This window comes from Tachypleus tridentatus, chromosome 2, assembly GCF_004210375.1.
Source record: "Tachypleus tridentatus isolate NWPU-2018 chromosome 2, ASM421037v1, whole genome shotgun sequence".
In the NCBI taxonomy this organism is placed as follows: Eukaryota; Metazoa; Arthropoda; class Merostomata; order Xiphosura; family Limulidae; genus Tachypleus; species Tachypleus tridentatus.
Genome location: NC_134826.1, coordinates 117,299,915 through 117,326,127, shown reverse-complemented (window position 1 = coordinate 117,326,127; position 26,213 = coordinate 117,299,915). Strand labels below are relative to the sequence as shown.

Here is a 26,213-nt window from a genome sequence, read left to right as displayed (position 1 = left end):
TGCAAACTACCAAAAATACATGTATTTCACCATCTTTAGATGCCCTTAAATGTAGTAGTTCTACTTCATGAATAGCAGTATTAATAGATTCATCTGCCATAATGGTGTAAAAATGTGTTCTTTTCAGTCAGGACACCATTTCATGTTGTGCAGTTTCACTAATATATTTGCAGAAAGTTACAATTGCATGTCACTATGATAGCTGGGACTCATGCCAGCACTGTTCTCTAATTGGTTTTCAACAGTACATACAAAGTCTTTAAAAGGACACTTATGAATAGCTAGCGTATGTGTAGAGCTTATTGGTAATGCTCATTCTTTCTCAGCTCTATTAATTGACTCATAGGCCTTTTCAGTTAAACTGATTCCTGGTTTAGCATTTTTAGCTCCCAGTGCTACCTCACACTTAATGTGTCCTTAAGAATTAGTCTCTAAATGCTTTTGTTTTGAAACATTCAACATATTTTAAAAATGGAGAGCTCTGGTCAATATCTCTGAAATTCCTTCACATGGTATAGAAAACTTTCCCATCATGATCTTAAAATAAGCACAGAAACTCTTTTTGCCATGATGTCTGACAATAAAGACTTATTATTCATAGATTTGAATGCAGTTTTGTTTTAACCACAATGCAAATAAAGTATAATCATATAGAAGCTGAAGTGATTAGTTCTGCTGGCACCAAATAAATACTATTACACTTTATACCACTTTTTCCACTTGTATATCTTGAATTGTTAAATTAGGAATAAAAATACATTAATTTTAATGAATAGAAATAATTTACTACCGTGTGCAAATAAGTCTGACCATTGCTCAGTGATGTTAATATGTCTATCAAAATGTATCAAAATATATTTCTATTAACTTCTAAAGTGGCAGTGCATTAAGATTTAGAAAAAATGTTTGAGTGTTTATTCTAACAAAAATGATCTTGCATCATTTAAAGTTATCAACAGATCAATTTAATATATCTATTTTTATTAATATTAGGCCTACCTGAAATGACCTCTTCCCATTTGTTACATTCATAATTTTTGCAGTTTGTTTTTGGCTTACTTAATGTGTGTGATATCTGATTGTTGGAACATCTTCTCATGCTTGATGGGTCTTGCCCTTATTATAATGTTTTAAATTAATTGTTTATTGGTTGTTAATTTATCCCCATGCCAAAGCTGTTAAACATGTCAAAAGTTGCAATATAATATGGTAACATTTATTAACAATACCTACAACTACCCACAAATAGGCAATTACCTGCATCTTAGTCCCATTTGTGTGAACATTTTTCGGGAAGTAGTATTCTGATTTCAGGGTTGGATCTAAAGACCAAGATAACAAAGGGAAAAAACGAAATGAGAAAAACAATGCAACAGGAACAAAAGGTGATTAAAATATTTGAAGTTATATCAATGCTTGATAGACCTAATAGAGTTAACCACATAAATGAAAGCTAGGATATTTATTTTTGCTAAAATTTAAGATAATGGTTAAAAACACCAAGATTTACAATTGCTTTATGAGTTTATACCAAATATACTTTTTGTGTTACAGCTTGTGCTTTCCTCTGAAGAAGTCTAGTGGCTGAATATTATTATTTTTGGGTAAAATTTTTAATAAAGTTAATATGACTTTTTTTTAGTAGTTTTCTTTTTGTCAGATTTTACTTTTATTTGTTTTTGTAACTTTTCATTCACTAATTTATACTGCAAGTATTATTTTCATTGAGTACACTACTTATAACTACACTGCTGGCCAAAATCTTAAGGTCAATGAACATAAAGAAAAAATATGCATTTTGCATTGTTAGACTCAACCACTTATTTGAGTAGAGCTTTCAAAGATGAAAATAAGAAAAGGGAAAATAAAAAAAAAACTTTTTTAGCATTTAATAGGGAAAATATGAACACTATGAAATTAGCCTAAACACTAGCTGGTCAAAAGTTTAAGACTGAAATGAAGCATTAATCAGTAAACATGTAACGAAATTTAGTAATTTGTGTTCAAGCATTAGTGTTTTCAACATGTCTCCTGCATTACATTGGGTAAAAACATGGCAAAGGCTAAAAAGTTGACAGAGTTTGAACATAGCAGAAATGTTGAGCTGAAAAAGTAAGGTCTCTCTCAACGTGCCCTCTCTGGTGAGATTGGGTGTAGTAAAACTGGTGTTGCAAATTTCTTAAAAGACCCTAAGGGATATGGAATGAGAATTTCAAGTAGTTGGCCCAAGAAAATTTTGCCGGCGTTGAGCAGGAGGATTTGACGGGTTATCTGACAAGACACCAGCAGATCGTTGAACGAGATTAAGGCCATTACGGACACAGAATACAGCTCAAGAACAATAAGATGGCATCTATGAGAGAAAGGCTTTAAAAGCTGTAAATGTCTTCAAAGGCCATGCCTCCTTCTGCACCACGAAACAGCTCAATTAAACTTTGCAAGAAGCACCAAACATGGGACGTAGAAAAGTGAAATAAGGATTTGCTTTCTGATGAGAAAAAAATTTAACCTGGATTATTCAATTTAAAATGTTAATACTGATTTTTTATGTTTTATGATTCCCAAAAATTTAGTTTAAAATATGAAATATATTTTTCTTTAAAAGAAAAATTTATAAATCTCATTCACAGTAAATATTTGAGATAACTCTGTGGGCCAAAAATATTTTATTCCAAAATGCATAGAGGAAATTCTGACCATGTGATGATGTCACTACTTCATCACTTAACTTGCTAAATTTCTTAAGTTTTTATCAATAAATGCATTTTTTTCTTTTACTTTGATTAGTCATTACACTATAAAACCATATTAATTACTCTTTGATCTATTCAATTTTGTGAGTAAAAATATTCTAATATTACTTATTTGTTTACATAATGATCTTCATATTTAATTTTCTTACAATTGCTTTAGCTCACAAAGTACATGAAATTTTTCAAAATAAACCATCAATCTACCTTTTTAAGAAGATTCAAATGTTATACACATAAAAATAATTATTGAGAGAAAAGTATGTGAAGGGTATTATAATGTAAAAGGACCTTTATGTATGGTTTTGTTTTCATTATGTACATACTATAACATATGTAATAGGTGCTAACTTAAAAGTAATATCAGTTATTTGGTAAATTAACTTGTGTTATCCAGTTAGGTAGATAAATATTTCTAAAAACATAGTTTCACTAATACAAGATGCTACTGTTAATAATAGCAGAAAAGAATAATATGTAAAAACACATTAAAATAAGAATTGTAAATTCAGTACAGAATTGTCTAGAAAATAATTTTTTTTTGTAGTGATTTTTATGGTGATTTCTTTGAGTTCCTGCAGATATAGCATTTTGAAGTTTTCTTTCAGTTTTTTCTTTTATGGAAAATATTCTTAGAACTGAAAGAATTGAGATTCAACTTGAAAACTTGCTAATGTGTGGTAAAGTACTTAGAAAGATTTATTTATTAAGTTGATCAAGAAGTTTAATTACAGGACTAGAAAGTCCCAAGTGTTGTTTAAAAAATTAATATTTACTAATAAAATTTGAAAGTGAAAAGTTCAATAGAAATTCATATTGTTTGAAAAATAGATTTTCAAAGGATGCTAAAGTAGTGATAATTTCAATATAGCTTTAAAAAAGTATCCAAATGTATTTATGTTCAGTGAAACAGAAATTAACAAAACACAAGAAAAAATAGCATTTGGTTCCAATAATGAAGCAAGATGAATAGTCATTGTTGCTTTCAGCAGTTAGTTTAGTTTCTGAAATTGAACTGAGTATTATGGACTTAGGAATGAAATAGTACATCTGTCTCCCTTGAAACTCAAGATCAAGGGAAGATCCAGGATTTTCTAATGAAAGATTTATATGAATGAGTATCCAATAAATTGTATCAGTGGTTGAGAGGCTTGCCCCTTTATGAAGAACTTGACATTTTTTTTAAAGTTTGAAATATCTCTTAAGGCCTATTCTTGTCAATTCCCATTGGTTTCACTAGTCACTTCAACCTGCAAATAAGCAGTAAGAAATCCAAGTTGCTAATACTCTCTGCTACCATTCATAAGATCCTTGATTTTATTTTGAGAGCTGATCGTTATAATTAAGATCTTGAAATGATTCCTGGAATCTCTATATCAAGTATTTGCTTATGGGCTAGATAGAGGAATGGAATGTTTGATAGTCATACCAGTGAAAAAGGCTTCTTCAGTGACCTGTGACTGGTTTTGAATCAGTCTAGTATTTTTAAAGAAAATATCCTTTATGCTTACCATCAATCCAAATGTGCTGCTGATAATGCATTAGTTTATTAAGTATTATTGTACTGGTGACTGGGAGATGTGTAATTTAGAATGAAAAAATTTAACATCTAAAAAATAAAGCAATTTAAGGAAATGCCTCCACAAATGTGTGCTATTGAAAAAATCTCATTGTAATAGTAAATGTTCAACTATGTTGTTAAATCTGGATGTGCATCAGCCTAATGTATGTATAAACAACAGAATATACACTTAAATACATTAAATATACCCACAGTTACTAATTGTAAATATGTTATATCTCTTAAATATATGTATGACATAATTCTGAATATTAACTTCTTGGTACCAGTTTTTTTAATTAATCTTCACTTTTGAACAATTTTGTATATTTTATCATGTGCTGCATTGAACTTAAAAGTACATTTATGATGTTTACACTAAGAAATTGTGCATAAAAATTTGACATATGGTATAAGATGTAGGAATATTTATGATGATTTTGTATACTTGTTTGATAAGAACAGTTTTTCCAGAAGTCACAGTGATCAATTTTTATACAGATCTTACCACTAGAACATAAGTTACTTTTCCTATTTGAAATCGTTTTTTTTACTCATGAAAATATTTTTGAGAAATAAGTTTCATGTCTGATGAGGTAATTATATGGTGTGATAAGTGACATTTAGGAGTGTTATATTTTGAACATTCAGTTTTATAATACATTGCTTAAATGTAACCGAGAATCAAAACTTTAAATCTCAACTAATATTTTATTAAAAAAAAAATCCTTCTCTTATTTCTCTTTTTAAAATAAAATATTAGTTGTGATTTAAAGTTTTGATTTTTAAGTGCAAGTGATGGTATTTTTGTGGCTTAAGTTTTCAAGTCTTTGCTGTCCATGAGAATAATATTAATAAGACTGGGTAGTGTTATAAGTATAGATGGAATTCATAATGTTAGAGAAAAATATTGGTTCAAGAAAGCTTGATACAAAATAATAAAACCTTATGAACTGAGCTCTTTCAAAAGGTGGATCTTTCTTCTTCAGTTTGCCCCAGAAGAAGAAAGGCCTACCTTTTGAAAGAACTTAGATTATAGGGTTCTATTATTTTTTATCAAGTATAACTTATTATACTGCAATTTCAACTGATAACTTTATATTAGTGTCTAAAGCTCTGCATGAAGTACAGTTAAGATTTGTGTGGGGTTTTCATTGTGATCTGTTACTGGCCTTAAATAATAAGGATTAAGTGTACTTTTTTCTTTCTCTTATCACATGATGAACTTGTTTATTCCATTACTAGCAATTTATATTATGTGTGGCTATTGGTATTAATTTGAATAGGTTTATTGGCTTAAGTTTTAATGCTAATTTTTTGCTAAAGAAAAAATCCCCAGTCTTATAGAATCAGGAAGTGTTAACAGTTTCAAGAAAAAATATACAGAGTCTAAACTTGCTGTGAAAGAATATACTGTATGTTCTGTAGACACAGTTCACTTGTACCTGTTACACAATTTATTTCATGAGTTATGTGGTATTTATTCAGTTTTTTAACAAAAATTTGAATATCATTCTAATACTTAAACTGTTGAGTTGTTTTTATATTATTTACAACTGGTATGATTCACAAGTTGCTTGTATTGAGTAATTTCTTGTTTTTTACCTGTTGCAACCTTCTGTGTGAATGAAAAACTTAGAGAAAATATTTTATTTTTTAATACAAAATGTATTGAATCCATGATGGTAATTGGTTGGATTAATTGCAATATTGTTGATACATTTTCTTAAATTATGCGACATATTTTATTAACAACATTGTAACTAACATAATAATGGTCACACAAAGAATTTAGAGAAAATCTGTTTAAAAAACTAGTTGTGGAAAACAAAAAACACTTCATTTAACTGGGGTCAGTTTTTGAACTCATATATGTGACTGTTTTTGAATTAGAATTTTATGTTTGAGTTAAGTATGATTCAGTTATTTAAAAGATAAAAAGGCTGTTTGGTGAAAGGTTTAAAAAATTGTTTTTTCATTTGACACTTAATTTTGGTGGTTAATGCTTACATGTGCTAATCTCACTGACTCAAGTTAGTGATGAATTATCACAGCTGTCTAAACTTGACTCAAACTGAGTCTTTAATAACCAGAGAAAGCTGTCACTGAAAAAACTTGGAACTATTTTGTCAAAAAATATATGAATATACAGTGGATTGGAAGAAGTTACAATTTCCAAGATGAAAATAATTCTTCTACTTAATCGTCTCTCTCTATGGGTAGTGCAAAGTGCATATGTTGCAATATTTTAGAAAGTTCATTAAAAATTTAAATAAGATACTTTGTGATCAAGATATGTAAGTAAACATAGCATTAAAGTATAGTTATTAAATAAAACTTTATAAGGAAATATTAAAAAAAACATCTTTCCCAGTATGAAAAGTTTGACATTAGTTCTCTGGGTCTTCATTCTTCTTTTAATTTAAGTATCACCTTTTTCTACAGTACAAAATGTAAATCAAATTACTTATTATAACACATATATTACAAAATAAGTTTTCTAAATTTCTAGTATGGAGTAATATCTACTTTAAGTTTGAAAGTTTCTCTTATGGTGTTCAGATTGAGAAGCTTTGAAAATTATTTTAAGGCTTTTATGTAAAAGAAATTCAGTTACATTATGGTAGCTATAGGTATTGTTTGCTTTGTGGTTGTTGTTATTCTTTGCTCTTAGGTGCATTTTTAACCCTTTTGTGACAAGTTATGGGTCAAAAGCAATTTCATTGCATTTGTTGACTTGCATTCAAAACTTTATTGAACTACTATTTTATGAAGTTATGTCAATAAGTTTGGAATCAAACTGTAGATTATGATTCAAACTTTTATATTATATGAGTTAATTTCTTAATTTAAAAATAAATATTAAAAGAACACAAGTATAGATTTTAATGAGTCATGTGGTATGGTGAATGCAGCAGTGGTTAAAGTTACATGTTTATGATGTCAAAATACAAAGTCTATAGTTTTGTAGAAATTAGAAATGAAATCATCAATACTAATAAGCTAGAATAAAAAATAAGAACCTCATATATTTTTATTTTGCTGAGTGCATTACTGAATCAAACAGTGGTCCCATTCACCTCTTTCAATTTTTAGAAACAGTCTTTTATATAAACTTCTATGTATGATGAGAATAACCAACTTAATCTAATACTTGTATCTTAGAGATTTTGTGTAAAAATGTATTTTTTCCAAAAATCAGTTACTTTAAAATCAGAACTCAAACCTGTACTTCAGAGTACCTTGCTGTCATTATGTTTGAGTATAGGCAAACTGAGAAGCTAAACAAGTTATTTGTTGACTTATTAAATTTTCACCACAAATTAATTTTTTTTAAATAAGAAAATAATTAATTTATAATAAAGAACTTTAATAAGAATATTTTAGTATTCCAAATAAAATACTGTAGTTGTAATTATTTTTGTTTCATATTATTATGAATTAGATTTTTCACTGGAGTATGTTGTGTGTGTTAATTCTGCCTAGACAGTTCCCTTTCTGTACTTCTGTTTACATTGTTATTCTATCATTGTTAGGTTCTTGGAACTTCAGATGATGCTTTAATAGTAGTTCATATAGAAGATCCGACAGTTTTTATGCTCAGAGAGTGGATTTAAACCCTCAGCTGTTAGATACTTCAAAAAGAGTTACAGAGGTGTGCTCCCAAACAGTTGGCATTCAGGGTACTCCTGAAATATTTAAGGTAAGTTATTTATACTTAAGAGGTATGATAGTTTGTGACAGTTGATAAATTGATACTTACACTCATGACACTCATCTTTTATCATACTTTATGTGACTTAGAATTTCAGGGAAATATTCAGTAATAACTTGATACATATATCATTTATGTGTGTTATATGTATTATGAATTATATATAAACAAATTGTAGTAGTGGGCCAACTTGGAAACAAACACTAGAAGTACAAGTAAAATAATTATTTCCTTGATATTTTTCTTAATAAAGAAACAAAATTAGCAGAAAAATCTCCACTTTTGTGCAAATGTGTATTTAGTAATTTATATTCACTATTTGATTCAAAAGTTTTGTGTCCTAAGAAATGCTGCATTAGTGAATTGCTCATTATGTTTATGGTGTATTTCCCATAGTTCACTGCCACAATTATTACTTGTTGATAAGAATGAAGCTTTTCTTATGTGCATTACCTAAATGCTTGTTATCAATGACAAAGTGGAGGATTGCTTACATGATATGTCTGTTTAGAAACTTAAATTCTAAACATTATGTCAATTCATAATGGAAACTAATTCCCAGTATAATGTTGAGTTATTTGATGAGACATATTAAATAATTTATTATTCAATTTTTATTGGTCATTAGCATTTGGGCCTCCAGTGGTAAAGCAGTATGTCTGCAGACTTATGGTGTTAGAAACTGGGTTTCAATACACATGGTGTGCTGAGCATTTGATAGCCCACTGTGTGGTTTTGTGCTTAACTACAAACAAACATAAGTATGTGACTCTGATTTTGGATTATAGTTTTAGACAGTTTCTCACAATGTGTATGTGTTTTGCATACAGCTTGTTGGTTGAAATCAGCACTTTTTTATGTTTGGTGAATTTGATTTAAGTTTTGTGGACTATTTCTTTCTTCCCTTCTATGGTACTCTTCCTCTTCTTACAATATTAGTTTTTTTCATTTTGTGCTGCCTTCTGTTTGTGAACTTTTTTGAATGCATGCCACAATCCTTCAATCCTCCTTCTGTTGGAATCCAAAGTTCCAACACATCTCTTATGTAAAACACTGTGTCAGCTATCTGCCAGTATAAGAGCACTACTATTATCTGAACTCCATCTGTGCACCATTATCAAAATATCACTTCTCACTTTGCAGTGCCTGAGTACAGTAGTCTTATTACCTTAAAAGTGGTTTAACTTTTTTTATTTTAGCTCAGAATAACTTTGTTTACTTTTGTTTCATTTCATTTCAATTTTTTTAATGTTTGATTGATTTTTTTTGTTTCTCCATTTTCTTTTGTTTGGGTTTACACTGTGCTTTCACTATCCTGTTTCCCACAGGCTTCAGGTTGGTCTGCCCTTGAGATGTCTTTTGGCAAGCTCCCGCATCTTGAGCCATCAGTTGTGGGCTCAGTTTTCCTATTTGGAGGATTTGTTCCAAACATTTCCTGTTCATTCTACCTCTGCTTCCATTTCAGGCATTGGCCTTCCTCTTCCTATCTGTAGTTTTTTGCAGGAACTGTAAGGTGGTTTTGAGGGCATTTCCCCCATCTCTTTCCTTCTACTGTCAGTTACATGTCTTTAGCTATGGCCCTACACATCTGGTTAAATTGTCTTTAGTACTTTTTGGGCTTTGACACTATATTTTTGTGGATCTGTTGCCTAGTTCTGTATACACAGGTCATTCTTATTGCTCCATTTCTATAACATTTCAAGTGTGACATGATTACTGTGTCCTTGTTGTCATGATTTTTTTCTGTCCAACAGGCCTCTGACTTTTCTTATGGAAGACTTAATGTTCTCTGAATGTGGGTCTGAGTTCCATTTCCTGACCTTACTTTTTCTAGTTCTGTCTATCATAGTTACCAATGTTTAAGAGTATAATATAGGTCCTCATCCTACCCTTGTGAGGATGTTGGTACCCAGTGAGGTTTTGAATGTAGTTGGTTTAATGAGTGTAGTCTGTTCTACACTATCCACTCTACATCTTAGAGCACATTATCTCTTAACTACTTTCCATCATGAGATTGAGTGATTTTACTTCTTCAGTTTGACTTTTTGTTGAACCATTCTCTCCCATGTGGATGTGCTCCCTTTTTGTTACACCATGTCTGGTCATCCTGACCTTGTCACTTTTCATGGTTAAGAGATACTTGGCCCAGATGTGATGCAGTACCCCTCTTCAGATCTTCTGATCTGTTCCTCTCAATTAAGAGGTGTTCTTTGGATACTTCTGGAGGATATGTCTGTGCTTTCCTTGCACTGATCACTCCATCATTTCAGTGTGGGCTTCAAGCTAATCTTGTGAGTGGAGGGAGAGTACTGTATCTGAAGCTATAATTTTTCAAAATGAAAGTGTATTTTTGATGGATACTCCCCTCTATTCAAACTTCCCACCCTTCTTCCGTACTATTTTTCAGTGCTTGCATCTTCTGGCAAACATTGAAGTGATAGTTTGGTGATGGTGTATAGAGGAAGTCATACATCAAATGATAGTAGTACACTTCTGTTGATGTATAGATGACATAGTGATTTACATGAGAGACGTTTTGGAACTTTGAATCTCAACAGGGGGAGGGTTGAAGGCTTGTAGCATGTGTTCAAGAAACATTCACAAATAGAGGGTAACACAAAATGAAAAAGCTAATCTTGTGAAAAAAGGGAAGTATCTATTGGAAATACGTATTCAATTAGGAAAATTGTAAATTTCATAGTACTTTTGTTTGGCCTATAAATAAGCTTTTGTTATTCTATTTAAATCTCAAAACTAAAACTGTTATACATTTTTATGAAACTTTATTTCATGACATTCTGAAAAAAAGCTTTAAAAATATTTTACTTAAATAACTTCATGTTTATTTTGTGATTTTGTAAAAAATGTTTTGAAAATTCACTACAAATATTTTTTTCATGGAGGTAAGATCACTTGTAAAAAATGTAAAAGCATATTCTCCTCTCTCAATCTTACTATAACACTTATCATTCAGCTTTATGCATAGAACACAGTGACTATCTCTAAAAATAATAATTGACAGCAAACTCGAATTTAAAGTGGTAGCCCACAGTATAACATTTAAACTTAGTCATATATTTGTTCTTCTGCTTTTTAGAGATATTTTTATATTTTATTGTGTGATTGAGTTGTAAACTAATAAGATTGTGCACTATAACAAAAGTGATAAATGACTATGAAATTTAGTGATGGGGAATAACTGTTTATTAATTGTGAAGCATGTTATGGCTAATGAAGATTTATATCCTAAAAATTAATTGTAATAGGTGATTAGTAAAATTATTTAAGTCAATTTTCATCAGTGGGGTACATATTGTTGTAGCAGTCATAGCATTGCTATGGAGCTTGGAAGTCAAAGGGTCCAGAATTGGGAGAAATGTAGGATTGTATGTCTTGCCATATATGTTGGTAAAAGAGCTAGTTACTTTTGATCTTCAACTGACTCAACTATAAGTACCCTTAGATGTTGGGGATCACTGTACATGATAATATATATTTAGCAGGTTGCTAACTTATAACACTTAAATGTTTGATGGCCTTAAGTTTCTTAATTTTTTTGTCACATCCAATGTAGACATGAAAGCAGGAAAGCTCCTGCTTTACCCCAGTTGCATGATATCAACAGCAGTAAGTCAAAGTGTTGGAAATAAAGATTTAAGTCTGTATACATTTGATGAGGAGTAAGAAGTACTGAATAAGGGCACCAAAGTTGTGATTTATGACTTTTGTAATGAGGAATATCCACTAGGTATGGCTAATTTTCCTATTATAATTAACAATAAGCAGGTGAAGCAATTTGTAATAGACTGGTGATCATGCCAAATGAAAGGAAAGGGCTTTTTTCAAGATCAAGGCAGTAGGTGTTTTTCAGAACACTGATATTTTTAAACAAAAGTGAACCCTGCTGATTATTTGGGGATTGTAGCAAATTAGGGTTTGAGACTCCTTAGGCCACAGGAATCTATATTTAGAAAGGTTTGTGAACATAAATATAGTTGTATGAAACATATGTAACACACAAATATTCTTGCATTACACACATCCATTAGAGACACATTCACGCTATATATGCACACAGTGAATCAGAAATATGGCAATAAATGGACTTTTGAAGATAACTTTTGAAGTAAGTTATAAATGTAGTTCTAACTTTATCTATGTGTGACCTGCCTTTCAGAGTACAAAAGAAGACCCTTGCTGATAGAAATTTCTGTAGTTTGTTTTCTATAATTTAGCTCTTAGCCAAATATGATCCAATGCCAAAACTGCTCATACAATTACTGAGTAATACAGTTAAGTAACTAAACCCCTCAGGAGTTCAAAATGAAATGAAAGTTTTGTCTAAGAGTATTGAAAGAGATATTGTGAATGAAATAAAATAAGCTCCATTCTTTGTTTCTTTGTCTTTGAATTTCGTGCAAAGCTACTTGATGGCTATCTGCGCTAGCTGTCCCTAATTTAGTAGTGTAAGACTAGAGGGAAGGCAGCTAGTCATCATCACCCACCACCAACTCTTGGACTACTCTTTTATCAATGAATAGATGGATTGACCGTCACATTATAATACCCCAATGGCTGAAAAGGGGAGCATGTTTGGTGCGATGGGGACGCGAACCCACGACCCTCAGATTACAACTCATATGCCTTAACCCACCTGGCCATGCCGGGTCAGCTCCATTCTTTTCAATAATAATTGATACAATGAAGGAGATTAGCAAGGTTGACCAAGTGAGTCAAATTATTTATATCAGTATTGAATATGAAAATTACAGGTCAACTGTTGTGAAGGTAAATGACAGTTTTTGAAGATCAAAGCATTTCAGGCATTGAATATGAATTTATAAGCTACATAGAAAAGAAAGGTTTGGAATTAAATAAATTTGGGGGCTAGGCTGAATGTGCTTTATGTACAATCTATATTTGATACTAAATGATGCAGTTGTGAACATCCATGAAATGTTGTGCTTCTTGATGTATTGCAGAGACTGTACGTGTTTTTTACTGACAGTGTTAGATGATGGATGATTTTTTTTCTCTTTCACAAGTGTGTTAGGAGTGCACCTCAAAAAGCTGTGTACAGTGCAGTATTCTTGCCTTGACTTTTTACTGTCAAGACACTGAAAGTACTGTCTAGGATCATTTATCTGTTAGGAAACAGTGATGAAGTATCTGAAGTGACTGGACTTAAAAAAAAGAGAATGTTTCCAGTTTTTTTTGATCCCTTAATGCAAAATTTTACAAACTGTGAACAGTGTCTCTAAATGCTACAGAGATAATAATTTGATCTTACAAAACCTGAAAAACAGATTCAAAATATTGCTGAAATACTTGACAGTCTGTTGTAATGAATTTGAGAATGCAAGGAAGACTCCAGTTTTTTTTACATTAAAGTGGAACAATAACTTCAAGTCAAAGAAAAGAAGGCCTGGATAGTAAAGAGCTATTTGATGATTTAAATAAGATCAGTGATTATGAGGTGCCTCAAAATTACAGTGTTTTATTCTTTTTGAACATTGTAATGTAACCACTTGTAAATAAGTTCTATAGCATGGATGCAGTTATACAAATATTTAAATTAGGAATTATATAGCCAGATAATCTGGTGTCTGTAACATCTGATAAGCTTTTATTTTAAAGCAGAAGAGACCATTCCATTTTTTTCAGAATATCCTAATTTGATTGTCTGTTTTATCCATTACTTGCTGTTGTATGTCAAATCTAACATATTTTCAATGAGGATTTCTTTATGTAGTTAAATTCTTCATCACTGTTGTATTCTTATGTTTTAGTAATATATATTTATAATTGTTACAACTAGCTTAAGTTGTTTTCTTACCAACAGAAAGAACAAAGAAAGAAAGAACTTCTTTGTGAACCTGACGATGACCGAAGAAGGTCGAAACGTTGTTCGCTCTTCTATGTAAAATATTTTCTCAACCCAAACGAGCCGTTTTTGCATATATATTTGTTATCAACTGTATATAAATAAGATTAGAATGAAACTGTAGTCAATAAATAAAACTTTAATATCATAAAAAAAGTTTTAAGTTTTTAATTTTATAAGGCAATATTTAAAACCCTCAACGCCTCTTAATATGAGGATTGTAACATTTATTTACTATCCCTCTCTGAAGTATGGAATTTAACATAAAGTATTCATTACATAATATAGATATTATTAAGATAATGTTTCATTTTTATAGTCTTCAATTTTATTTGTTTGCAGTCATAAAAGTAGAAAATCAGACTCAATTGCCACACTTTCCTGTCATATCCTCTCTTTTATAAATTACCAATAGTTCTCTCTGATGTTTAATACTATATTATTCATAACCAATAAAAAGACAGTTTTAATTTATAAAATGATACATTACAATGTTTACAGTACAGAGTATTGTCTATTGCTTCTTCAGATTGAAAGTTTTCCCATGATTTTCAGATTGAGAACCTTTGGGGATTATTTTAAGGCTCTCTTGCCATTGTTAGAAAACCATTTAAATTATGATATTTCTAGGACTTGTGTGTGTTGTTATTATGTGTTCTTAGATATGTTATTTAAGTAAATAGAAATAACTTATTATAAAAAAAAATTGTACCAACAAGAAAAAATAACAGGTTTTGCTATTTTATGAATATTTTGTATTTATTTTTATAAAAGTAAATCAAAAATTAGAAACTTTTTAAGGTAGATAAGGTTAGATTAGGTAAGATAAGATAAGGTCCACATCTTCACAAGATATGTTTGTGAGTGGCACAATACAGTAACATGAGCTATGCATTCACTGAGTGATTTATAACATCTAGTGGGATTATTATTTATACATAGTTCAAAGGGAAGTAAAGCAATGACGTAAAGTATAAACAGATGTAAACTGTTATGAGCATCAAGCTATTTAGGATAAAGAGATGTAGTTTCCTGTTACAATCTGCAGTCATTCTAAAAAGAAAAAAAGATATTTTTAATATGTTTAATGATGGTTACAAGGTCAGTCAAACTGATTCTGTATAGAATTAAGTTAAAGAAATGAAAGATAAAATATAAAGTATAAAAATGTTTGATATTTATTTAGGATGTTTTACAAGTTATGCAAATGAAAAACGAAAATTTACAGATCAAGAAAAGTATTCATAACCTTAAAATGAAAATCCCTTTGCACTTAGAGCAGTCGGTGCTTTGACTCTATATATATTCATGTATAAATTTTTATTTAAAATATGTAATTTAAAAAAAAATATTTTGTGTACAACAGACTTTCAATATTTGATGAAAACTTGCTGAATTTTGTGGAGATACACAAAATATACTAAAAGTTATGACAGTTTTTGGTAAGATAAGTTCTCAATTTTGCTCTGTTCTGAGAACAACTTATTTTATTTATATCAGTGTACCGTCCACTACATTGACTTTGGAAACAGAAAAGTTATCAGTAACAGAAAAATTGTAGAATTGCCTGATAGTTTAACTTCTGTGCCACCCTCAGCTTTTAAATGTCAATTTAAAGAATTAAGAGGGCCCATGAAGGACACAGAAAATCAACAGTTTCAGAAGGTAAATTGGTATGGTAGCATAATATTGGTAATATTTCTTCTTAGGTGTATATATTTTTTTCAGAATATGTTCATAGTATGATATCTGTAAAATCATTATATTCTATAGATGACCTTTTTGTAGTGAAATTTGTCTACCAGTTCTGGTAAAATGAACTGTGTGATTTTTTTTTTTTTTTAATTTTCAGCTTCTGTTGAGTAAATTGTTTGAATTCATCTAATCATTTGGAGTATTTATATATGTGAAATACATAAATAGGTTTGAAAGCTGTTACTGTCTTTGATTAAATGCTAACTATTGTGTTGTTATTCCATTTATGTCTTCATAACAGTTTAAATACAGCGTAAGTTATTTAAGTGGTTACTTGCTGTTTATGTATTGTAATCATGGATCTAAGCTAGCAGTTATTTCATAATTAGTATGCTTGGAAAAATATATAACTTAATGGTGAAATTTATGAAAGTGACATTTTTATTTTTGGTTTATTGAATTTACTTGTTGACTACTTTTAAGGTGACTGTAAATTATGTCTGTCATTCACACTTAAAATATTATGCTGTGTATCATATGAGCATTAAGTTTTATAGGTAAAAAAATTTGGTATGGCAAATAGTAAAATAATAGAAGTATTCAAATTTTAGTTCAGAACTTATTTCAGCTTACTGTTTTCATCAGACTTTTGTTTGTTCAAGTTTTGTTATTATTCTAAGATTGTTGTATGATAATACTAGATAAAAACATGACAAATGATTAACAATACTAGTGGTATAAACATGTATACTGATGATTGAAACAATTAAGATATTTTATATGGTCCCATGCAGACAAAATATTAGGAAAAAAGCTTGAAGTAATGTTAAAAGTAGTAATTTTAGGATAGAAGTCCATCATTAAAGAACTGTAGAAAAAAAAATACTGAAATAGCATATAAAACTGTGAAAGGAACTTATAAATTTTTTTTCAACTGCAAGAAAAAACTAAGATCTCACCTTAGAGATTATGAAAATTAGGGGTTATAAACAGTGAAGAAGTTAAAAAGTATCAAATAGTGCAACAAAGAAAAAAATTGAAGATATAAAATAAAGTGTAAAATTAAAAGAAGAATTGTCAATAGTTCCATTGGAAGCAAATATCATAAGATATATAATATATATCTAATATATAAGCTGTGTATTTTTCTTCATGTAAACATTTGTTATGATCTTTGTTATTATGTGTTAAAATGACTAGATTTAAGAAGTCCTTGTATATTTGTTTATAATGCCAAAATACATGCTTTTCAGTTCTGTCATTTGAGATACAATGTTCTTGGACACAAAAATATTCACTCACCAAAGCCAAGTTTTTCCAACATAGGGCATACTCAATAAGCCATGGATGATATAACTTGTTTGAACACCCAAGTGAAAGCTTGCTTTATAGTAATTTTGCCCTTGGGACCCCATACAGAAATTCTGTTGTCATTGTAGTGGAAAATAGTATAGTGGGTATAATTATAGAGTAAAGAATTGAAGAAGATAGTTTGCATCAGGTTGCTGAACATGTGATCTAACTATTATTATGTAACCAGATGTAATGCTTATATGCAACAACAGATTTACCACAGAATTCTTCAGACAAAGTTGAATCATCTTGAAGAACATAACATTTTGAAATGTGATCATAGATACATGAGAAGAAATGGGAGTGTGATATAAGGTAGGAAAATAGAAAGTACACTTAAATTGTTCTTCTGAGAAGGATAAAACTAAACTCCATTCTTTTGTTCAGTAGGTTTTTAAGAGAGATAACTGTATGCCTTTAAACAAATAAGTATGAAAATGCATTTAAATTACATTCTTCTTTGCCTAGGATGACAAACCTGGGAAAGTCAGGGATCTTGGAAAATTTGGGGTCACAAAATTAGAGAATCAAACATTATTCCAAATTGAAAAATTGAGGAAAAATTGTAAGCCACTGCTTTACTTTTAACTCGGAACATGACTTGGTTACGCCAATTATTAAAATATTTTACTTGTTATCAGGCTCATTAAATTTGATCATAAGTTAGATCATATTTTCTAAGCATAAATATGACATTTTGCTGTTTATCATCAAGTTCCAACATTTTAATTTGATGACCTTTATATGGAGTATTGTAACTTGAAGTGAGTTCTGAAGTTGTTCTTATATATTATAATAAGGTTGTAATTTGTAGTATTTAGGTAGAATTATGAAAAAAATGATAAAACTCTATTATACACTTGTACACTTCCAGAAAATATGAAAATTTGCCTGAAAAGTCATGGTAAAATATTTTGTTTAAATTAATATGCAGATAGTAATTTGAAAATATTTAGTTAAAATATTGGGCAAAAATATAATGTTGTTTTTAATGATATGTTTTGATATCTTCCTTTTGAACTAATGTATATATATTTCTTGTCATACAAAAATAAGTGATTTACAAATGTATGTGTTTTAGAAGTATGGTTAAAACTATAAGGTTTTATTGATTGGAGACTTAATAATTTATTATTTTGCAGCATGCCATTGTATTCTATCTGTGGATTTCATAAATAGAGCAAAATGCTTGAGTGTAATAATTGCAATAGTTTTATATGTCATAATAAGATGACACTGTCAGAAGCTGGTATATTTTTCAAAGTTTTAAAACTTGTGTGAGGTGTACAATTTTTAAAGTTCATTCCATACTGAATTGCATGAAGGTCAACCAACTACTGATGTTTTACAAGCTTTTTGTTCTTTTTGCCAAGTAATTTATGATTTTTAAAATATGTACTTGAATGTGAAGGTTTACAGTTTCTGAGAAAGTTGACTGAAGGCCATATAGTTTATGCTCGACTACACCCGTCACCACCAGGAATTAAAACTGTATGTTACCTGCTGATCAGTTGTTTTGTTAATGGAATCAGTGTTGGTCAAGAACTGATAAAGAATGGTTATGCCTTTGAAGTAGATGATACTGAAATAAACAAAACAGACACTTACTCTTATTGTAAAGACACCAAGTAAATTTGTAGTATAATTGAGTCATAAACTTTAAGAATGTTTTTTGTTCTGTACTGAGAGATTTGTGAGATATATTGTGGAAGTTTGAAGTATCTTTAAATAATTGTTACGTGAATAGATGTGTTTTTACTACAAGCAATATTTTGCAGAGGAATATTGTAAGGTTATTGAAATGGGCATTTATTAAAATTAATTTAAACATTTTTTTCCTCAATGAGAGAGGATTATCTAATTGCTGTTTTCACATGTTCATGTCAAGTGAAAGTGCAACTATAATTATCACCTGATAATTTTGAGTATTCATATTTCAGTTTATCAGATAAGACATACTGTTTCAAGGTGCTGATTATATCATATCTCTGTTTTTCAATTTTCTCCAATTCTAGCTAGTTGTAGTATAATTGGATGCAATTTTTTGATTCATATATTTCCATCTGGAGATCCATTGTTTAAGATGAGCAGGTAGGTAATTGTAAATAATGTGTTATTTTGTATTGCAATGAAAATGACTTCAGATTACTTTTGTAAATTTATGGGTAGAGACACTAATGACTATCTGGTAGGTGAAATGATATATTTACATTCTAATGTGATGGTTATTAAATTAGGATTCACGTGGTTATGTTAGTTTGTATCTTGAAACTCCGTACAATTTCATAACTGTTTTTTCCATATTTCTGCTGTCTTTTGCTATTAGATTGGTATCATTTGTTGTAGTTGTGTCTAGAATTTGTGACTTCTAGTTGTGTTTCATAAGTTGGAATGTTTGCTCTGTTTTTTGCATCTGTCACAATTTGTTGTGACTTAACCTTTATGCAACAGGCCAGGGTTCAAAGGCCATGTCATTGTGCATGTTGATTTGTATTCAACATTTTACTGAACTACTATTTTATGTCAATAAGTTTGGAATCAAATTGTAGATTATGATTCAAACGTTAGCATTTTGTGTGAGTTAATTTCTTACTTTAAAAGTAAATATTAAAAGAGCACATTTAAATATAGATTTTATTGAGTCACATATTATGATGAATGCAGCTCTGTTTAAATTAAGATGTTTATGATGTCAAGATACTAAGTCTATAGCTTTGTACAAATTAGGAACTCAAATTACTAATATTATCAAGCTAGAATTTAAAGTTAGAACCTCATATCCTTTTATTTTTCTGAGATATGGTTTATATACTGAATCATACACAGTGTGGCTCCTTTCAACTCTTTCCATTTTTTGAAACAGTCCCTTATATACACTCACTTCAATATGTGACATGAATAACCAATCAACAACTTAGAATGTCTCCAGAGTAGTTTTACCTGCCATTTTAATATCTGAAAATGCCACAACCTTCTTTTGATCCAAGATTTCAATGAGATAAGTGTTGTCTTCAGTCTGCTTGACATTTCATATTTTTAAAAATCTAAATAAATCTTAGTTATTAAGCTTAATAAATTATAGTGGAATTCTATAATTCCACTATAAAAAAGAGTACAGAGATAATTGTTTGCTTTACTTTTTTAATTTTTGTTCTATATTTTAAGAAAAATATGCTTGATAATTTATTTCTACATAGTAATATTCTGTATACACATGTATAATGTTTAATACAGTAATTAAAAAGTTAATGTACATTACAAAATGTTAGTGTATAGAAGACATTTTAATAACAGAAATAAATGATCTGATATCACCATATTGTTGTTTTTTCTTAATTAGGTACAGTGTTTTACTTTACAGTTTCTCCAGAAGCATTCCATTAACTATGTTGCTATGGGCCACAGGTCAAAGGCCATGTGATTGGTTTTGGTTACTTGCATTCAAACTTTTATTGAACCACTATTTATGGATCTATTGTCAATAAATTTTGTACACCAGCTGTAAATAATATTTCAGATTTTAGTATTATACATTATTCAATTTTTAAGCTAAAAGTAAATGTTTAAAAATGCTTTAACATTGCTTATTGTGTGTCATGTGGTATGTTGAATGCAATACTCATTTAAATTGGATGTTTGTAATGATAAAATACAGATTTAATTTAATTATAGTATTAAAATTTGTAAGGTAGTAAGAATAAATGCTATATTTAAAAAATAGCTGTTGTTTACTAATTTTTTCTTTGATTTAAAACTTATATAATTATTTCGATAATTTTAAACAACATTGTAAACAGTGATGTCCTTATACTTGAAAATTTTTGCACAAAAGTTTTCTTTGTGAAGATAATTGGTTGTCAGTCTGTTTATGCTGAATATTTTAGTTATTCCCTCAATAGCTTTTTTGAAGATTTTCTTCAAATTGTTTTACACACATTTTAACTTGTGTTAATACATATGTATTTATATTAATTGAAATGAAATAAGAACTTAATGGTTGAGTTTTATCTTAAATAAATTATAGTTGAATTATTGTGATGACTTTGAATTTTGTAATCTTTATGTTTTTTAATGTACTGACCTGGTGTTCAAGATTTAAGGAATCAAACATTTTATTTAGATTTTACCTCTATTTATAACAAAATGATTGTTGTTATACCAAATTTACCTTGATTTAATATCTTTTGAGCCCTTCAAAATGTAATTAACAATTTTTACTATTTAAAAGTACCAACAAATATTTTTATCCACAGTTCTGCTGCTGCATTAGAAGTTGTAACTTTGGATAAAAACTTGAGCTCATTTCACAACTGTAATTAAGGATGAGTTACATGCAAACAAAACAATCCTGTAAAGTTAAGCTGTGGAATTTCAACTGTGATAGTAGTTTTAGAAATGCTTGAAGTTAAAATTTATTCCCAGTATTTTTATTGTTACTCATTTTAGATTGTTATATGTGAGTTTATTTAACCATATAAAAGCTGTAATGATTATTATAACACATTGGGAGATATCATTTGTAGGAAATAGTATGTATTTTTTTTGTTAGACCTTCACTTGGAAAGAAAGTAAAACAAGGGCATTGGGGATGAAAGAATGTTTCAAGGCAGCAAGTGTCTCAGGACTTATCATCTTTGAACTCTCAGTTTGAGAAATTTGGTATTGCAAAAAACATTGTAGGTACCAAGATGAATGCTCAGTTGGGTTTGCTCTCTCCTGGTAACAATGAGCACAACAGTGGAAGTAACCACTCCCACTTTGAGGGCAAGATGAGTTTCAAAGTAATCTAACAACTGGACATTCTGCATCAGAAGAGATCAAGAGACTAAAAGCTGAAAGGGACTACTTGCTCAGAGAACTCTCTTGGGAAAAAGAGAAATTACAGGTCAGGGTGTTTCTGTAAAATTGCCTACATGTGTTTATTACTTATTTCGTTAGAGAGAGAGAGAGAGCGATGTTTTAAAGAATAAGTAAACTTAGTATTAAAAAGAAAGAGGCTACAAAAGAAATATTGCTAACTGAAGTGAAATTATTTTTCAATAAATACATGTATAATACTGCAGCTGAAACAGCCATGTAAGTCAACACATACAGTTAAATGGTATCAGTTACAGCTATGTAACTACCCTATATGGCCACTGCTATTATTCATTAGTTTATTTTTGAATATGAAATAAACGTTTTATCTGTGGAAAATTATACAATTCATAGTTAAATGCAAATTAAATGTGAACATCTGTAAAACAGTTTATCTGTATCTTTGTATGTTCAAGATGAAAGTTTTTCAAGAACCATCTTCTGATCACCATGAAACTTTCAAGCATTTTTGTTATTCATTTTATGGTTAGCTAGGCTGTTCTGTGTGTGCCATGACGTTTTGTAGAGTTACTTTCAAAATTAATAAACCATATTATTAATGTATTTCAATACAATTAACATCAGTGTGTATTTTATAATTCAGATATATAAGTATTATTTTGTTAAATTTCAAAATATTTTATGAAAACTCAACTCAGTCTTCACCATTACTGTCACGTGATGTGCTAGCACTCTTGGGTTTTTCTCAATTCATTGGTCAAATATATATATATCATAATGCCTTTATTACTGGGATACTGATAAATTTTCCAAACTCTTTGACAGAAGCCTTGCCCATCTGACTTATTGTTTTCTTTTAAATGTAACCAAAATATTTGTTCAACATAGTTTTGTGTGTGTATAGTTAGAGATGAGTTTTGTTACAGTATTTTGCATTAAGTCCCATTGCATTTTTTAAAATAATTATTGTAAAGAAAATGTAGTAATTATAAAATTAAATACAAAAGTTCCTTGAAGCTGGAAAAATCTTTGGGACTATGAGTGTATGAAGTTTGATTAAAATAGTAAAATATTATGTCTTGAGTTGTTGGAAACTTTCAGAAGAGAGGTTTTGGATTTCAGCTTATACTATGGTTGTTCTGAAATATTGCTACACACATTTTAAATTAATGTGTTATTAAACAAGTATGTTAAGCTTTTGATATTTATTTGCAAGCCCAGCATTAAACATGCTTGTTGTTTAAGCTGTATGAGATGTTATAAGGTAATGGTCACCTCTATTGTTCCTTTCTGAAGAGTAGGCTACTAGTTGGTGCTACTTGCCATTTACCTTGTCTCTGGTTGGCATTTCAAAATTAGAGTCAATAGTAGATAGCCTTAGAAGCTTTGTGCAAAACAAACATATTTTGTAAAAAAATTCTTTCATTGATGACGAGAAAAATATATATGTAAAAACGGCTGGTTTGGGTTGAGAAAATTTTTATGTTGAGGAGCAAACAACGTTTTGACCTTGTTCGGTTATCGTCAGGTTTACAAAGAAAGAGGTAACTGACCGATAGCTGACCACATGCTTGAAGGGGGTTGTGTAACTGAGTGTAGGAATGTAGAAGGCATGCTTAGATGTTTGATTATATTTATTAATAGAGTTTTTATTGATAGGCTGTGAAAAATGAACTAGAGAAGAAGACTGCAGATGACATTTCAAAAAAGGTATGTAGTTTCAAACTTATTACAGAAGAAAGTTTATCTTTTCCATACAAAATATCAGTGTACTATGAGAAGTATGTTATTAGTACTCATATGACAGTAACAAAGTGCTTATATATGATATATATAGTGATATCAGTTATGAAGTTTTTAATTGATTAGCCTTTTCAAAAATTAATAGAGGCTCAAATCTTTAACCTAGTTTGTAACTTAACACTGTTAAAAGTATAGCACATTTTATTATTTTTGTAGTACCTAGGATCATGCATTCAGTTTATCTATTTTTAATTGTGGTATAGTAGCACATAGAATGATTAAGTTTTATTTTTTGCATTTTCAAGTACAAACTTTTAGCATATAGCTTTAAACCAGTTCAAGATCTGATTACAGTTTTGGACTAGATTAATGTATTTGATCATGCTAAAGATTAATTTACTCTAATCCTGCATAAAAGAATTTCAAGTGCTGCAGCTATTGAGTATTCCCTCTTTATTTACTCTAACTCAGTGTTTGTAATAATTACCATGAATACATTATAATTATTTTTTAATATCATAATAGAATAAACAATGTATAAACCAATAATGTTTAAAATTTACTGTTTTAAGAATTAAAATATGCACTTTAAATATGTTTGCAAAATACTTTTGCAATATGGTGTATGTTAAAAAGTATCTTGCTGGAAGGTTATGTTATTTAACTTGTGCAACATGTGCTACCTGGTAAAAAGTTCTTCATGTGAAAATAAATTAAAGTTGATTGATCATTTATTACTGTTAAGTGCAAAAATCAACTTTTCTCCATGGCAGCAGTAACATTTTTCCTTTCACTGGGACAGTTAACAGATAATCCCTCTTGAAATAGCTGCCATTTTACTGTTATGTATTGGAGAATCATTTTTAACAAGTTTGGCATGGTTTGTTGTTGAAATTTTTACATTTTCATTACTTAATATTTTTTTCAAGAAATTTTAATGCTAGGTATGGAAACTATTGTCATTTCAAGTTGGCAAAGTAATAAGAGGTCAAATTAAGAATTGAACATTTTGTGTGGAGAATTAACAACTTTCATGGAACACCCCTAAAAGTTAATTACGTGATGAAGGAGAAAATAATTAACCATATATTTACAGCTTATAGTTTGTTTTTTTTACCTGAAAATTTTAAACATTTTGACAGTCTAATCAAAGATTATATATTTATCAGTTTTCTTTAATTATTAAAAAATGCTGCTTGATAATTTTTAGAATTCAATCTGTTTACTTTGTATTTTGTTGCTAAAATGTATGAAAAAACATCATAAATGTAGTAAAAACTTTTATAAAAAAAAAAGGCAGTGTGGTGTTTTTATCACAGGTGTGGTCACCTTCCAAAACATACTTACCTCTTTTCACACTACAGCTATTATTCGACTGTTAGGGTTTCTTTTCTCTTGCCCATAGAAACATTGGTCTCATTTTTTTCTCACTTTCCCTAGATGCCAATGTGGAATTTAAGAGCCATGGCCCTATAATTCCAACTTTGAGCAGTGGGACCTCAGCTAAATGGTTAGGGGACTGGCCAATGGTGGTGATGGATCACATCAAAACCATCTTTAGTGCAGAATTTAGGTTTCAGGTGAAGAGCATACCCACTAGGGTGTTAATCTTCTGTTTCTTTTCACGTGCCCACAATCTCTTCAGACCATTCTGCATGGATAATACCTTCATTAACCCTTCTGCTTTATCAGGGAAAAATTCCAGCTGTAGTATAAGAGGAAGTAAGTATGTTTTGCAAGTTAGCATTTTCTGAAATTGAAAATGTATTTCAAATAATACTTGCCTTTTTTGACGCTCTCCCACCATTCCTTCTCACTAAGAGTCAGTGTAAAAGATTTCAAATTGGGTCAGTCTTAAAAAAGTGAGAATAATATTTGAATGAGGTACTTATAATCAGTACAAGTGTAGAGGGTGGATTGATTTAGGTGGAGAGTTTTATCAAGAGTAGTTAAGTTAGGAATAAAAGACTAGAGTAAGTGAGATAAAAATCAAACAATTGGGCAAAGGAAAAGAATCTCTAACAGTTAAGTGTTAGCTGTAGTGTGAGAGGAGGTTAGTATTATTGAAAATACATTTTTGATTTAAGAAAAGGCTAACCTCAGGTACAAATATCATTTTTAGTTAAGGAAAATATTAGTACCACAAACCAGTGAGGAAAATGATTTATAACAAAACATTATTGTGCAGGGAAAAAAACAACGCAAAAGGTTTGCAGCATAATTGCAAAAGTTATAATCATGAAAGAAGTTAATTCTGGCTCTCCATTTTTTTTCTAGAATGTTTATAAAAAACTAATTGAGGCTACTGAAGAATAATGATAAAAAAGAGGTAAAGCCCTTTATAATATAAATCAGAGAATATATCTTTGTCACTGAGTAATCAAATGAACTATTACAATACTATAATTGTTCTCCTGTACAATTTATAAAAAAACAAATATTATTAAGTAATTAATATTTCAGTACTATGACTACCCTCTCATACAATTAATTATTAGTATTATTAAATTTAGAATACCCAGGACCGAACAAAGATTAAACCATTATCAGAGTATTTTCTATATTTTGTAATAATTTAGAAAAAAAAAGTAATTTTTTGCATAGTAAATTAACAGTTTTACTTTAACAATATTTGGATAATGGTTGTACTTAACTGACTAAATTTTACAAACATGAATTTAAGATATATCATTA

The 26,213-nt window shown here is 29.6% G+C and overlaps 1 protein-coding gene across 35 annotated transcripts in view; it reads left to right on the top strand.

Annotated features, from left to right (window-relative positions):
* LOC143244910 (uncharacterized) overlaps positions 1-26,213 on the top strand; it is a 77,676-nt gene that overhangs the window by 19,743 nt on the left and 31,720 nt on the right. For 23 of the 35 annotated variants that reach the window (XM_076490442.1, XM_076490457.1, XM_076490443.1 and 20 more), the window contains 3 exons: positions 7,848-8,014; positions 21,508-21,843; positions 23,436-23,486. The gene's annotated coding sequence lies outside the window, so the exon portion shown is untranslated. Of the gene's footprint in view, positions 1-1,314; positions 1,386-7,847; positions 8,015-8,654; positions 8,788-13,868; positions 13,947-15,410; positions 15,576-21,507; positions 21,844-23,435; positions 23,487-25,106; positions 25,242-25,796; positions 25,849-26,213 lie in introns of those variants that run through there. The other 12 variants (XM_076490429.1, XM_076490431.1, XM_076490424.1 and 9 more) reach the window with 7 other exon arrangements.